The sequence below is a fragment of the Hydractinia symbiolongicarpus genome, chromosome 10 (genome assembly GCF_029227915.1).
Source record: "Hydractinia symbiolongicarpus strain clone_291-10 chromosome 10, HSymV2.1, whole genome shotgun sequence".
NCBI lineage: Eukaryota > Metazoa > Cnidaria > Hydrozoa > Anthoathecata > Hydractiniidae > Hydractinia > Hydractinia symbiolongicarpus.
Window position 1 is genome coordinate 17,749,130 of NC_079884.1, and position 15,379 is coordinate 17,764,508.

Here is a 15,379-nt window from a genome sequence, read left to right on the forward strand (position 1 = left end):
TCACTAAAAGATCGCTTGACCACTTCACCAGAGTGGGTATTAAGTAGAGCAGCAATTAATTCTGCCCTGGGTTGCGACGTTCCTTCAGGGATTATCTTCGATCGTCCCAAAACCAACTGACATGAAAAGTCTCTATTTGTTCTCTCAAATCTCGCATAAATTGCAGAACAAGCCATACCTTTGCTTGGGTCACCAAAATCAAGGGTTCCAATGTTCAGATTTTTCGCATCGCTTGGAACAACTGCTCGATTATATCGGAGATTTCTCATTTCTTTTATTGTGTTGAAATTAGATATCCAATTCAAACGCAAATCGTCTGCAATAACGTCATCGTCATCCCATTCTAACTTTCTTTGCTAAAAAACGTGGAGATCTAATTTCATTGAAGCAACTAATGGTGTTATCCTTCCAGATAAATCGAAGATTTCTGCAACTTTAGAAGTACAGTGACGACGGGTTAATTTTTCTGGAATTTTAAAAGATGCTTCATTTACCAACTTTCTCCCTCTTAATTTTTTTGAGAAGTTCAATTCACCAATATCCAAAGATAAAACATCGTCTTTAAAATGCCATTTCAGACCTGCAACACTAATAGTAATACCATCGTCACTTAGCATTTCACTAGAATTAGTACCCGAAAATGTTATACCTTTGAGGGTGAATCCTCCTTTATTTAAAACAATTTCCAATTTATCTGCACAATTCTTTGCCAAATCATCGGTCCTTTCTCCCGATAAACAATCGTCAATGTATATGTCGTTGTACACTTTAGGAAACTGAGATTATGATATTCTAGCTGTTTCCCTCAATCCTAATTCTGCTTGATTTCCACTCGATCGTACTCCTTATATTAAGGTTTTGATGACTTTCTCCTCGGGAATTTTGCTGATGTCCAAGTCACTTTGCCAAGTATATCTTTGATAACACCAATCTTCCTGTCTCAATTTTACCGAATTGTACATTTTTGGATGTCTGTGTGATATGCATCTACAGGATACATTGACCATCTCATCAGAATTTCCTGTAACTTATTCATGTTGTTTCTACCCTTAGCTAGCAAGTCGTTCAAGCTGTACCCTGAATCAGTTGCTTGTGATGCATCAAACACCAGTCTGCAAGGAGTTGTTGCTGAGCTTCCCTTCCAAACTGCTCGCCATGGAATGTAGTTTTTTATGTTTGATTCTTCCAACATTCTTTGTTGCTGATCAGTTAAATTCTTCACGAATTCTACATGACCCAAGGATTGTAATTTTGATTCAGATTTGATAACACTTTCTTTGCTTAGCTAAGTTTCTTTAGTTGTTGTTGGTAGACCTTCATTGTTTTGTGCTTGTTTGGTGTCAATTTTGATTCTGGATCTTGAATAAATGGTAGCTTTGCTATTGTTGTTCTAGAATTAGAATCTACTAGAACAGAATGATTAATTAATCTTGTTCAACCTCTTTCTTAATGCTAATTGCCTCAGTCTGTTCATGGTTTTTGCAATTAGAACACGACCTGCATTTAACACACCTATACGTTATCTTACTTCCAGTCTCCTCAGCCTTTAAAAACAGTTTACCTTGCCTTGATTCAAAGAGTGAATTATCGATTGCGTAATTATCGTTATCATAAGATCAAAATTGCACACCTCATATCCAAGTAAAGACAAGTCCGGGTTTACTTGATAACCACTTCGATACAGATCCAACTGATTTGAAAGGAATGTAGATTGGTGAATTTGGCTTGAGCAATTTCAATTGACGAAAATATCTTGTGTGAGCCACCTATCACTCCAGATCCGCCATTAGCACTCTCAAAGACCGACTCATAAATGGTTAAGTCTGACGGTAATTGAAATACAGATTTTGGATGGTAACGCAAATATTTAATACCTATCATAAAATCGATCTCTCCACCAACGCTTTTTGGTAGCTTTGGTAATTGATAATCACTTCCATATTTCAATCGATGCGCTTGTTTTCTTTCCGATTCAACTTCTTTAAGTGGATACTGTGGAAACGTAGCAGTGATTTGATCTAGACATACTCCTGTCATATTGGCTGATTTCCCATTAGATAACGGAAACTTCAACGTATAAATTCCATGAGTTGACTGTGTAACAATTCCGCCAACTTGCTCAGTAAGTCAACAATCCTTTCAGAATCTTTGTACTTCCAAATTGAATCAAAACTTTTCAAACACTGCAACTTTTTGTTTAGGATAATCTTGGAGTCACCATACGCACTTTGTAATCGCTGCCATATCTCTTCGATATCGTCGACTGAAGTCACTAATGACAATGGGGAATCCTCTAAATAATTATTTTTAAGTAAATCTGACATTAAACGTCTTGGAGTTGTTCATGAGTAAATCTTTTCAAAATTATCTCTGAATGTATAAATATCAACATTATGATCATATCCATTGAACTTATCAAGTTTTATATTTAGCTTGCTGCCTTGAAAAACACTTTCCTTTTCTAATTCTCTGTTTCAAGTTTCTTCTTCTAACTTTTAGTATAACTTGGTAAAGCTTTAGCAATCTCTTTATACTTTCTTAATAAACTAACTACATGTGATACGTTACCCTTTTCCAATAATAGCTGTGGTATTTTCGTAAAAACCACATTCACCTTTCTCGTTAAATCATGTAAATCGCTGCTTCTACTAGACACTAACTAACCCTGCCAAATCAATATAAATTTCAATCTCTACCTCCGATAAAATTCTGGCAACGTCATCAGTTAAAAACTTTGCATGCTTTTCTTTATTTGTTTTCTTCTCCTGCTCCCCTACAAATCTTTTAATCTTAGTTTGTGTTTTGCATCATTTGCATCCTGAATAAAACCATCTTTGAATTAAAATTCACACCATAGTTGGATTCATAATCACTTGCCTTGTTCCGGAGCTCTTTATCTTTAGCTCTAAATACAGTGCGTAATTGATTAATTTTTTCAAGGGCTATATTTAACTCTTCCATCGATTGTGAAATGTTCACCTCGCCTAAATCGTCCGAAACTGTGTCAATTTGTACCAAAAGGTCATCCATATCTGTATCGCGCAAATTAAACTCCTAAAATTATTCTGTTAAATTAATAACGTCTAACTGCTTATTTGGTTTGATAACTTTTTTTTCCACTTGTATGCAACTCCTTGTAGTTTATAGCAATTTTTGATCTTTTACTTCTTCGCATAAGCGCCTTCGTGTTGAATGCTGTTTGAATGTTAGGGTTTCCGGCCAAACACCCAAAATCAGATCAGGGCACAAAATACGGCATATGTTTGTAACAAAATGATTTTGAAACGGTTCAAACTAAATACAATGAAATTAAATTTAAATAATTGATAAATAATTGATAGGAAAAACGGCAAGCCTGTTGAAAATGAGAAAACAAAGCCACATGAATAAAACTCACCAGCTTGCCAGAATATTGTGCTGAATGCCCTGATAAAATTTGCTTGCTAAGACTAACTTGAATTGAGAATTTTAAGTATTTAAATTGGAATTTGAATATAAGTAAAAAACGCTTGATGTTGATGCAACTCTCGCTATACCTCGGAGTTTGAGAGGAAGACACTTTTTACATGTTGAACTAAAAATATATATATTACAAGAAATGATCGCGTTGGGACATGACACACAATAAACTATACAGCAATTAACAATACATTGGGGAGAGTGATTACAAATGAACACAGTGATGGAGAACAGACAAAAAGAACAAGTGAGACATTGAACGAGAATGAAGACATAGGGGACAATGAACAAACATGGTGTAATATTTAACAAACTAAAAAACACAAGTTTTTCAAAATTTTACTTTCAAATAATAACGCAACAACAGCTGTGGCCCACATAACAAAGAAGGGCCTTCACTCCATTGCTTGTAATAAATTAGCTGTTAAAATATGGGAATTCGCCAGAACACGTGATGTTTGGTTATCAGCTTGTGTTATACCCGGTGTATTAAATACTATAGCTGATTATAAATCACGACAATTCTAAGATAACATTAAATGGTCCCTAAATGTAACAATGTCATATAGTTTCTGATATTTTTTAAAAATTTGATATTGATCTTTTTGCATCCAGACTTGATTCAAAATGTAATAGACCTGATCCGCATGCTTAAGCTGTAAATGCCTTTTCTTAGACCTGGTCAATTTTAAACTTTTATACCTTTCCAACATTTAATGTGATTAAGAAAGTTATTGCAAAGATTAATATGGATCAAGTCACAGGCATTCTTGTAGTACCTTTCTGATCGTCACAGCTTTGGTTTTCTCAGGCAATTTATATCTTATACAGGACACCTGTGTTATTTCCTTCTTCGTTCAGATTGTTGTTTCTACTGGGAAAAGAAAGGCAACATCCTCTACACGAAACGTTGTCGCTGGTCCTGCTGTCTGTCTCTGGGAATCATTGCAAGGTGAAGAGCTTCCACCAGACACTGTCGATATCATTGCAGCATCGTGGTGAGAAGGTACCCAGAAACAATACTGAGGTGCAATCAGACGATGGATACAATATTGCACTGGGAGGTTGATTGATCCCAATCATCCAAATGTGAAAGATGTGTTAATATGCCTTACTAAATTATTCAAAGGTGAGTCTAGATAGAGTGTTTTATGTACAACTAGAAGTGCTGTTGCTGTAGTTGTTTCAATCAGTAGTTATGGTTCTCTTCTAGAGCATCCATTAATAAGCTGTTTTATAAAAGGAGCTTTTAATAAGACTAAGTACACCTAAATACACCTTAGTTCCATATTGTTCCATATATAGATTTGACAGACAATGTGATGTTATGTCACTTACCTGGCTTGATTATAACAACACGGCTTAAAAAAACTGATAGGACCTTGATGCACAGGGCGTTCCTTTCTGTCCCCTATTTATGCCCACTCCAATATACCCAAGCCTACTTGTTAAAAAGAGACCAATTGCTATCTGAGAAAAATTGCTCCGCTTGATGTCACTCTTGGGAAACCCCATCATGCTGCCTCTAGGGATACACTATGAGGATAGATTAAATCAACTATGACTGCTGCTAGTTTGATACCAGTGTTTTTTCCTTAGGTAGCTGTCATTCGGTCTCTGAGAACAAAGCAAAAACAAAACAGGGGTGCCTCTAAATGTTATTTTAAAATATGGCACTTGGAGTAAAGATTCTACCTTTTACCGTTATTATTGAAGAAATGTTATTAGTAGTGGGACAAATCTTCATGATCGGCACTTATACCTCGGGCGATATTTTGCGGTACAGCCCGGGGTAATCGGTTATTATTGTATTAGTGGATAAAAACTCTTCAATGATGTCATTGCAGCTTAAAATATTCTATTGTCATTGAAGTTTTATTCAAAACACTAGTCGATAAGGCCCGTGGAGAAATCCACTTAGACAGAAGGACAATGGAAAAGTTTAAGATTTTTTGTCGACGTCAGCAGTGCTATTACAAAAAACTTTGGCAAAATTTAGTTTATTCGTTGCCTGTATTGTGCAAAACGCTTATCAAGAAAATGTATATGATTATGTGCTTTTGATGAGCGGTTAATGAGATGGTTCAAAAATTTTGCTGACGTCAGCAATGGCCCGTCAAAACCAAAAAAATTTTTTTTAGAAGTTTGTATACCTGTTGTCTCTATCATATATGTTATGTTGCGTGGGTTGGCAGAGAGAAGAAAAGAGACGTGCTTGCTTAACATAACGTAAATCTTAACTAAATAAAATAAGTCAGAGTCAATACAATAAAGTTCTTGGTGTATTATGCCGAATAGAGCATGTGCGACATAACATCTCACCATCGTTTTAGATTAATGTTTACTGTTTCTTAGATCGCATTGGATACTGTTTTTGTGTTATATTATCGTCGTTGACTGTGTCGGATTTCTGATCTGTTGCATTTGTTTTGTTATAAACAAGTTTTTCAAAAGAATGTAAGCGTTTGATAATGATATTTGTTCTGTTATTTTTAACTGTTATTTGGGTACCATTGACTGTAACTACTGTGTATATATCTGGTAAATATGTTGTTTGGAATTTGTTATTTCTTACGCCACTTCTTATGAAGACTTGGCTGTTAACTTTGATTGGGATTGCAGGACGGCAATGTTTGTCAGCGGTTTGTTTTGCTTTGTGAGTGTAAGTATCGTGGTGACGTTTGACGGTTTCGTACCGTGGTGTCGTTTTGTTGTTCATTGTCGGTATTCCTGTGCTGATTTCACGACCAAAAAACAATTTTGAAGGTTTTTCGTTAGTTGCTGGATGAACGCAGTTTCTGTCATTCAGGAGCATTGATCGTAAGGTATCTTTCTAGTCGGTACCAGCGTCGAATGAGTGACGGATTAATTTACTCAAGTTTGGCATAAAACGCTCAGCTTGCCCGTTGCTTCTGGGCCAATAAGGAATTGAACTGTCATGTACAATACCACGTGATTTAAAAAATAGATCAATTTCATGACTGTCCCAGGGGGTCCATTATCCGTTTTTATAATTTCGGGATAACCAAAAATTGAAAAGAGATTATCAAGGCGAGTAGATACAATATTGAACGTCGTAGATTTCATAACTTCAACAATCGGGAACTTCGAAAATAAATCTGAATTACTAGAATTTTCTCACCTGTCGGTAAATTACCATAAAAATCGGCTGCAATGTGTGACCATGGTGATGTCGGTAATTCGGTCATTTGTACAGGTGTTGGTTTGTTGTCTCCCCATCTTTTGACATGATGGACATGATTGAATGATATTTTCGATGTTTCTGTCCATGTTGTACCAATAGACTTTGCAAAGTAGCAAACTTTTTAATTTTACTATACCAAGACATGAACGATATGCTATTTTCATGATTTTCTGCACTAATGATTTCGGAATAAATAAACGATCTCTACGTAATATAGTACCATTAACTTCACAATATTCTTCTTTATAAACTTCATATTTTTGTAACGAGGACTAATTGTCGGATGTAAGTGCTTTACGTATTTCTTGAATTTCGTCATCATTTTCTGAGGCTGTGCGTATTTCATTTAACGACATAGAGTGTGGTACGGAATTATTTGTAATAAAATTTGCATATTCATTTGTAATGTTTTCACTAGTTAGAGCGTTGTTACGTATTCTACTAATGTAATCAGCAAGATTTTTCGCACCTTGTTTATAAATAATATCAAATCGGTAACTTTGAAGTTTTATCTGCCATCTTTCGATTCGCGGCGTAGCTCTAGTACGTGATGTTAAAATAAACTTTAACGGATTATGATCAACTATAACTGGAAATTCTGCATGATATAAATAAACATGCCATTTTGAAACAGCATGGACTACGTCTAAACTTTCTTTTTCAGTAACTGAATATTTTTGTTCAGTTTGAGATAATGCACGAGAGGTGTAACAGACAGGTTTTGAATGTCCTTCGTCATCCGGTTGTAAAAGAATAACACCAATAGCATAATTGCTAGCATCGACCTACAATGTTATCGGCTTACGGTTCTTTGTGTTCATGAATGTTTTTCGAGTAGACTATGATGTCGTCGCTGATGCACTCGACTCCATGTAAATCACTGATTTTCGATTGCAAACATTGTTGAAATATATCGCCGGCATCATTAATTCCATATATTAAACTATTGAACTTGTAAACACCTTCGTCGGTAATAGAACTTGTTAATTTACTTGATTCTTCATCTAACTCGATTTGAGTATACGCTTCACGTAAGTCTATTTTACTAAACAAGTTTGAATCTCCGATTTCGTCGATAAGCGAATCAACTGTAGGAATTGGATATTTTTGTCGTACGTTAGCTTTATTGATCTCACGAACGTCGACACATGTTCGGATATCACCATTTGATTTCGCTGTAACGACAATATTATTCAACCATTCTTGAGGTGAATCGACTTTGCTTATTAAACCATCTTTTTCCATCGATTCGAGCTTTTCTTTGATAGCTTTGCAAAGTTGATACGGTTGACGTCGAAGTCGTTTATGGATAGGACGGACATTTTCGTCGATTTTTAGTTTACATTTATAATTTAAAAATGTTCCTTTTCCATGACATAAACATTGGAATTTTTCGCAGATTTTTCGATAATCGTTCGGTACATTTTGGAAGGCGTTGTCTTTAATTTTCTGATTGGCTGATACGTGGTTGACATTGTTAATTTGAAGCAACTTTAAATCATTGGCTGTTGAGTAGCCAATCAGATTACCAGCTGATTCTTTATCGATTACGTAAACAGGGGCGGTAACAATAGTGAGTTCACTTTCTATCGTTGGATGAAAGAAACCAAGCATTTTCAGTGGTTTTCGTACGGAAATATATTCTTTGTCGCACTTTTTAATTGAATAGGTTTGTAGGTCTTTTGAATTCTATTGAAAGTATTTCTATCGATTATATCTATATCAGCCACTGTCGATAATAACGTTTGTATTTACGTCATTAACTTTCAGCACAATCTTTGTTTTCTTACGCTTCGATGCTTCTTCATAATTATGATTGACAGAAAATAAAACAGCAAATGCTTGACCTAGGTCATCGTCTGAATTATCACTGTCGGCTTCTTCTTCGACTTTTCGAATACGTCGATTTTTTACCATTATATTTGGTTGATTTATTTCTGCGTCTCATTTTGATAAATGATTCGATTTACCACAATTATAACATTTCTTACCAATATCATAACACGTCTTTTGATGATTCGGTGTAAAGTGTTCTCCACATTTATAACAATACTTGATGCTATGGTTACTACGATTTCGATCGTCGTGTTGTTTTTGCTGGGGTTTATAATGTTCGTTACTACGATGAACTTTGTTCACTTGTTCGTCTTCAGTTGAACTTGACGACGACTTTGTTGTAGCAATTTCGGCTGCTTGTTTCTGCGATATTTCTAGATTCCGACTAATTTCTAATAGTTTTTCTAACGTAAGATTTTCTTCTTGAAGTAATTGAATTTCCGCGCCCGAAGGCGTAGGAAATTCTTTAAAACCGTCGTTTTTTTCTTTCGGAGCATTTTTTGAGAAAAAATCGACCCTGGGATTTCACGTTACGGTCGGTTACAGATGTAAACGTCGTACCCAAGCTCCTTAACTACTGGGAAGTCTAGTATTGACGCTTTTCAGGCCAAAATTGGTATTTGTTTTCGACAAAATTTGGCACAGTTAACAAAAAAAGTATGCTGAACATAATGGTGACATAATAATTTTGAGTTTTGTCACCTAAATGTCATTTTAGGCCAAAATTGGTCCAAAAATTAGAACTACTTTATTTTCAACAAAATTTGGAACAGTTAACAAATAAAGTATGCTGAAAATGATGGTTACATCAAAATTTTGATTTTTTGTCAACTAATGCCGTTTAAGACCATAAACGTCTCAATCGCAAGACTTTCAACCATGAATGATAGGCTGTATTTTTTGTTAGCAATTTCTTTTAAAATGTGAGTTTATTATGACACGTTTCGTTTTGTTTGCGTTTGTTGTAAGATATAATGTCACTGATGGGCTTTATCTTCAGAGGTTCATGCACCAAACCCCTTCGAATGTTTGGCACAATAACACAACGAATTAGCAGGTTTTCATCAAATATTTTGGTAGCGCGCGAAAATTCTTAGAGCCCCCAGGGCTTCTTGTTTCTTCTTAAAACTTTTTGATCGACATGTAAAAATAAAATGGTCGCGTGTTTCGTTTTCGGATTGATGATTGAATGAGTATGTGTCTGCGAGAGTCTTAAGCCTTGTTATGTACGACGAGCAAGACTCACTTACCTCTTGTGTTGCACTTTTAAATAGGAATCGTTCGCATGTTATATTTTTCTTCGGAATAAAATACGTCGTTAATTTTTCTTTGACTTCATTGTACGAGTCGTTTTCTTGTTTTACTGTTTTGTAGACTTCTCGTAAGTCTCTACCACCAAGGTGAAGCAGAAGTGCGATTTTTTGTTTTTGTTCACTCACGCCAGATGCTGTTATGAATAATTCAAATTCTTCTAAGTATGATTGCTATTTCTTGTCTAAATTTGTTGTGGCTGCTTTATCGATTGTAAACGGTTCCACGAAGGGTATATTTTGCATAAGCTTTGTCATCTTCTTCCCTCACAAAATTCTCGTCGCCAATTGTTAAGTTGCGTGGGTTGGCAGAGAGAAGAAAAGAGATGTGCTTGCTTACATGACGTAAATCTTAACTAAATAAAATATGTCAGAGTCAATACAATAAAGTTCTTGGTGTATTATGCCGAATAGAGCATGTGCGACATAACAATATAGATCTTGAAACGCTGATCAAGAAAATGTATAGGATTATGTACTTTTGACAAACGGTTGCAGAGATATTAAGGTTTGAAGATTTCTTGATGACGTCATCAACCCGACTATTCCGAAACGGATTCGGGGACCCAGGTTTAGAAAACTTATCCAAATTGGTCCCAGGTGGTCCCTAGTTACCCACGTGACCACCTTGTTTCCAAGTTATTTGGCCTCAAAGTTTTAAGTGCACTGTAATGGCTTCATTAATTTAATATAGGATATTGACGTTAAAGTAGTGTTATTGACATCGTGCCGTACCGTCAAAAATTTAACATATGAGACATGCATTTATCGGTTACTTCAAAGAAAATTTCGGTAACATCAAAGGCAAAATAAACATATCCACTTTGCCTGTTACAGACACACGGAACTGGCGTATTATTATATGGACTAGTCGATAAGGCCCGCGGAAAAATCCACTTAGGAAAAAGGCCAATGAAAAAATAGGTTGCTTTAGATGTTTTGCTGCCACCAGCAGTGCATATACAAAAAAAATGTTCTTAAAATTTTACACCAAATATTAAATGTCAAATCGCATTAAATCCTCCACACAAATCTTACACAAAATAAAAAAGAACAGCAATACTCACAAAACCGACAGTAAGAACACCGACAGTTACAACACTGACAGTCACAACACGGATAATAACAATGTTAGAAATAACGCGATAATCCGTACTGCCCTTTACCAACAATTTTGAACCTAAAGGTCAAAAAATCAATAAGCAAAGAATAAACTTGAATAAAAAAGGCTCATTATTTTGGAAACATTGTATACGGTTCGTAAACAAAAGTTTACACAAAATGTAAAACAGATTGGTTTTTGAGAAACACATCTAAATCAACAAAAATAATTTCATTCAGCATATCGCATATTGCCAATACCCATTAATCTTCCACAAAAAGATTATAAAACACATCAAAATTTAGAAAAATCAGTAATTTCAGTGTATACAGTCCTCGCCCGTTAGATTAGAAAATATAAAGAACAAAAACAGTTTCAGTCAGAACATTAAGTAATTTTTTTATCATCAGCAAACATTTATATATCCCTACAAAATTTTGTAAAATTCTCAAGAAATACAAAACCGTGAAACCTGGAATTTTCATCCACCAAATATTACATCACATACAGTTAGTTCTCCCCAACAATAGTTTATATTACGAAATATAAAGACATTAGCTTATACAACAGCTTACAGTGAAGTCCGATTCTACAAAAATTTGTTCATTCAGTATATATTGCATGTGGTTTATTTCCACAAATATTTACACAAAATTTTAAAAAACAGCATTTTGCAACACAAACAATATAAACTGACTTAATCATACCATCCTTTCATAATTTTTTTTAACCCAAAGTCATAAACCAACGTAAATTTCCAATCGAATGTAAAAAAACCCTGTAAAAAAACCTGGCATATTTAACGGGATGTCAGAAACAAAACAATAAAAATAACTTAACACACACTTTAAATTCTATAAAATTCGTTTCACTTTTCATATTGTGGTCCCCTTTGTAAAGTTCACAGGTAATGTGAAAAAAATTATACTATATGAGCATAACAATGAGTCACACCATCCTAAAAGTTCAAGAAAGATTCTGTAGCTAACTTGTTACATCATAATTCGTCTTCAAAAAATAAGAGATAGGTTAGAGCTAGCTAAGAAGCTTGGGATGGGAGCCTTAAAGGTAACATTAGCTATCAGATAACAGTAGCTAAGACACCCAGTTAAATACACTTAAACTGGGGAGACTTAACTGGGTCTATAGCTGGCTATCCATGCTTAGTAAAAGACATTATAAAGAGAAACAATAGTAATGTAAAACAAACCAAAGTTTTCTGTTTGTCCAGCAAATTAGTTTGTTAGTCAGCTAACATCTTTATCTAGCATTTTGAATTTTAGTACAAATACATTAGTTACGCACCAGGGGACACATTAATTATGGAAAAAAATTGAAAAAAAAACGCGGTAAAAACTTTAAGAATTTGGAGCTTTAATGGATTTTTTTTGAGAATGCGATTCTGCTTGACAATTTTAAGTGTACTACATAAAAAAGTAACACACAGCTTCAGCGACATAAAAACAGAACGTCTAAATATATTAAAGTTCTTACTTTTTCTGAATTCCAATCCACTTGAAACTCTAGCATGCATTTTCTACTTCTAACTTTACCTTACTACTTCCTAGCTCCACTTTTCACTTCCGAAGTAACTTCTTGTGGCTTTCAACTTTATTTTTCTACTTCTACTTCTTTACTTAGAGTTTTCTTTCTCTGAATCACTCTTTGGACTTTTTTCAAGACGAAGGGACCTTTCTTTTGTGTTTTTTTCGGTGTCGAGAGACACCATTTTTGGAAAGTTAGCCGTTAAATTTTTTTCAGCAAATCAAATTGAGTCGTTTTCATCACGTGACGTAAACAAAGTAAATCCGCTAACAAAATAGACATATTTTTTTCGGCGACATCAAAGGAAAATGACGATATCAACTTTGCCTGTCACAGGCACACGGAACTGGCGTATTATTATATACACTAGTCGATAAAGCCCGTGGAAAAATCCACTGAGGCAGGATAAAATTAAAACTTAAGCGTCATATGAATTTTGGTGACGTCAGCAACCCATCTGCCAAAAAATAGAACCTTGATTTTACGTTGCCACTATTGCGTAGAGCTTTAAGCGCTGATCAAAAAAAAATGTATGTAAGCACATGCTTTTGATAAATGGTTAATGAAATATAAGGGTTTAAAAAACTTGCTGACGTCACCAAAGTCCCTAATAAAAGTACAAAAAATTTTTCTTTGGAAATTTGTATACCCGTTGTTGAAAAAAATAATTCAGAAGCTTGTTGTCACGTTGCCTCTATTGTATAGAGCTTAAAGCACTGATCAAGAAAATGTATATGATCATGTGCTTGACGTTAAAGTAATGTTATTGACGTCGCGCCGTAACGTCAGAAAAATTAACATATCCATACATGCATTTTTCGGTTACTTCAAAGAAAATTTTGGTAAGATCAAAGGAAAATGAACATATCCACTTTGCCTGTTACAGACACACGGAACTGGTGTATTAATATATAGACTAGCCGTTAACCCGTGGAAAAATCCACGGGGTCGCCCGTCCTTTTATATGTCGCACATTTCATGTCTCCGTAACATGACATGTTTCTTGCGCACAAACAGACAGACGGAATACGGCTATTATTAAAGAGACTAGCCGGGAAACCCGGCGTCGATACGCCGGGGTAGGCAATCAATGACGAAGGGAAGTATGTAGAATAAAAAAAAACTTACCTTATAAAATAGGCATAAACTTTCCTAGTGGATTGCTCGAATAGTAACCCATGCGTGATGTTTTCTACAAAAAAGAGGAACAAATCAACACTCTACAGATACAAATTTAATAGGTTCAGGCTTGCTGGTCCCCCGAACATTTATGATGTCCGTATTAGCTGCTTCTCACAGGGGTATCAGTTTAGCCAGAAGGTTATCCAAAGAAAAAGTTTTTGGATAATCTTCAACCTCATTGTAGCCATTTTAGAGAGAATGTAAATTATGAACTAATTTAATGGCTAAATGTAGCTATGTGCAAACATATACAGAGGTAGTGATATGACAGGGGCAAGATAAATTATACAATGGCTTTGTGTAGAACTTAGTAACATTGAATATAATAACTGTCTATATTATTAACAAAGCGAACTAAAATAACTATATTATAATAAGAACTAAACATAAAGATAGAAACAACGCTGAGTTTTTTAATTTTTGACAAAATATTTTTACGTATGATATTTTTTGACATAAATTATGAATATTAGAGATATTGATACTAACTATGCATAAAGACTGCAAACATGTCATCTACAAAATATTGATATTGGCTAAGACTAAAGACTGAGGCAATTGAATTTGATGCGAAACTAAGAAAAAGCAGACAACCCTTTTATAAAAGACTGACAAAGAGCTAATGGTTTTTAAGTACCGTATGTTTTTTAAATAAACTATGAATATTAGAAATACTGATACTAACTATGCAAAAGACTACAAACACTATTACGTTATCTGCAAAATAATGAGAGTGGTATATTGATATGGGCTAAAACTGATACTGAGACAACTGTATTTAATGCCAAACTATAAAAAAAGCAAGCAAACTTTCACAGAGGACTGACAAAGAGCTGAACTTCAATGCATACTATATAATAAAACTGGAAATATAATGGAACTTCAAAATAATAAACTATAAATAACATTAAAAAGTGAGTGATATCGATCACTGACAAACAGGTGAGTAAATTAGTTTAATTAAAAGATTTCATGTATCAAAGTGGTCACCAATTAACGGTATTCCACTTTGATAGAGCACTGCCCCTGTTCTATCAGGATCGATCTTGCCCCCTCTTCACGTGTAGAGGGCCCAGGCCGCTCCCGCCAGCGGAAGCCCTCACGGTCCCTGCCCCCGAGGCGACGCCACACCAAGTATGACGCCCTGGAACTGGGCCCTGGATTATGCCTGCGATACCGCAGCTATGCTCGGTAGGATAGATTCTAAAATAGAGAAAATAATATATTAAGATTAAAACTTTTTCTGCAATAAGGTGATGACAATATGCGAGAGAATTAGAGGCTATAAAGGATGGTAATGAAGGTGGAGCTTACATCGTTGCGGCCTCCTTGCTCTGATTGAGTTGTTGTTGTTGTTGTTGTTGCTGCAGCTGGTGTTATTGTTGCAGCTGTGGCAGCAGTTGTCGTTGTAGTTGCAGTTGGTGTTGCAGCTTGTATTAAATTTAAAGGCATTGTAGCCGTTGGTGGAGGTGCTGGGGCTCCAGAATTTTTAAATCTATTAAATCTTGACATTTTTAGGTAGCCTAAAAATAAATTATTTAAATGAAGTTGCATGAATATTAAGAGAGATAGAATTTGTGCAACTGAATATACATGTACAGCTACATAAATAGTGATTTTCTTAACAATAGCAGACCATATAAAATTTCTGCAGAAAGAATGCCCATTAGGCAACCCTGGCTTTCAATTTCTGAACTTTAACTGGACTTCAACAAAGAGCATTTAGTGTAAAAAGTTTTT

The 15,379-nt window shown here is 35.0% G+C and overlaps 1 protein-coding gene across 3 annotated transcripts in view; it reads right to left on the reverse strand.

Moving 5' to 3' along the window:
* Positions 1-15,379, reverse strand: part of LOC130662675 (uncharacterized) — a 59,760-nt gene that overhangs the window by 21,263 nt on the left and 23,118 nt on the right. Inside the window, exons 2-4 of one of the 3 annotated variants that reach the window (XM_057461584.1) lie at positions 14,954-15,162; positions 13,586-14,842; positions 9,751-10,166 (exon numbers count right to left, since the gene is read on the reverse strand). The gene's annotated coding sequence lies outside the window, so the exon portion shown is untranslated. Of the gene's footprint in view, positions 1-9,750; positions 10,167-10,877; positions 10,991-13,585; positions 15,163-15,379 lie in introns of all 3 variants that reach the window. The other 2 variants (XM_057461585.1, XM_057461583.1) reach the window with 2 other exon arrangements.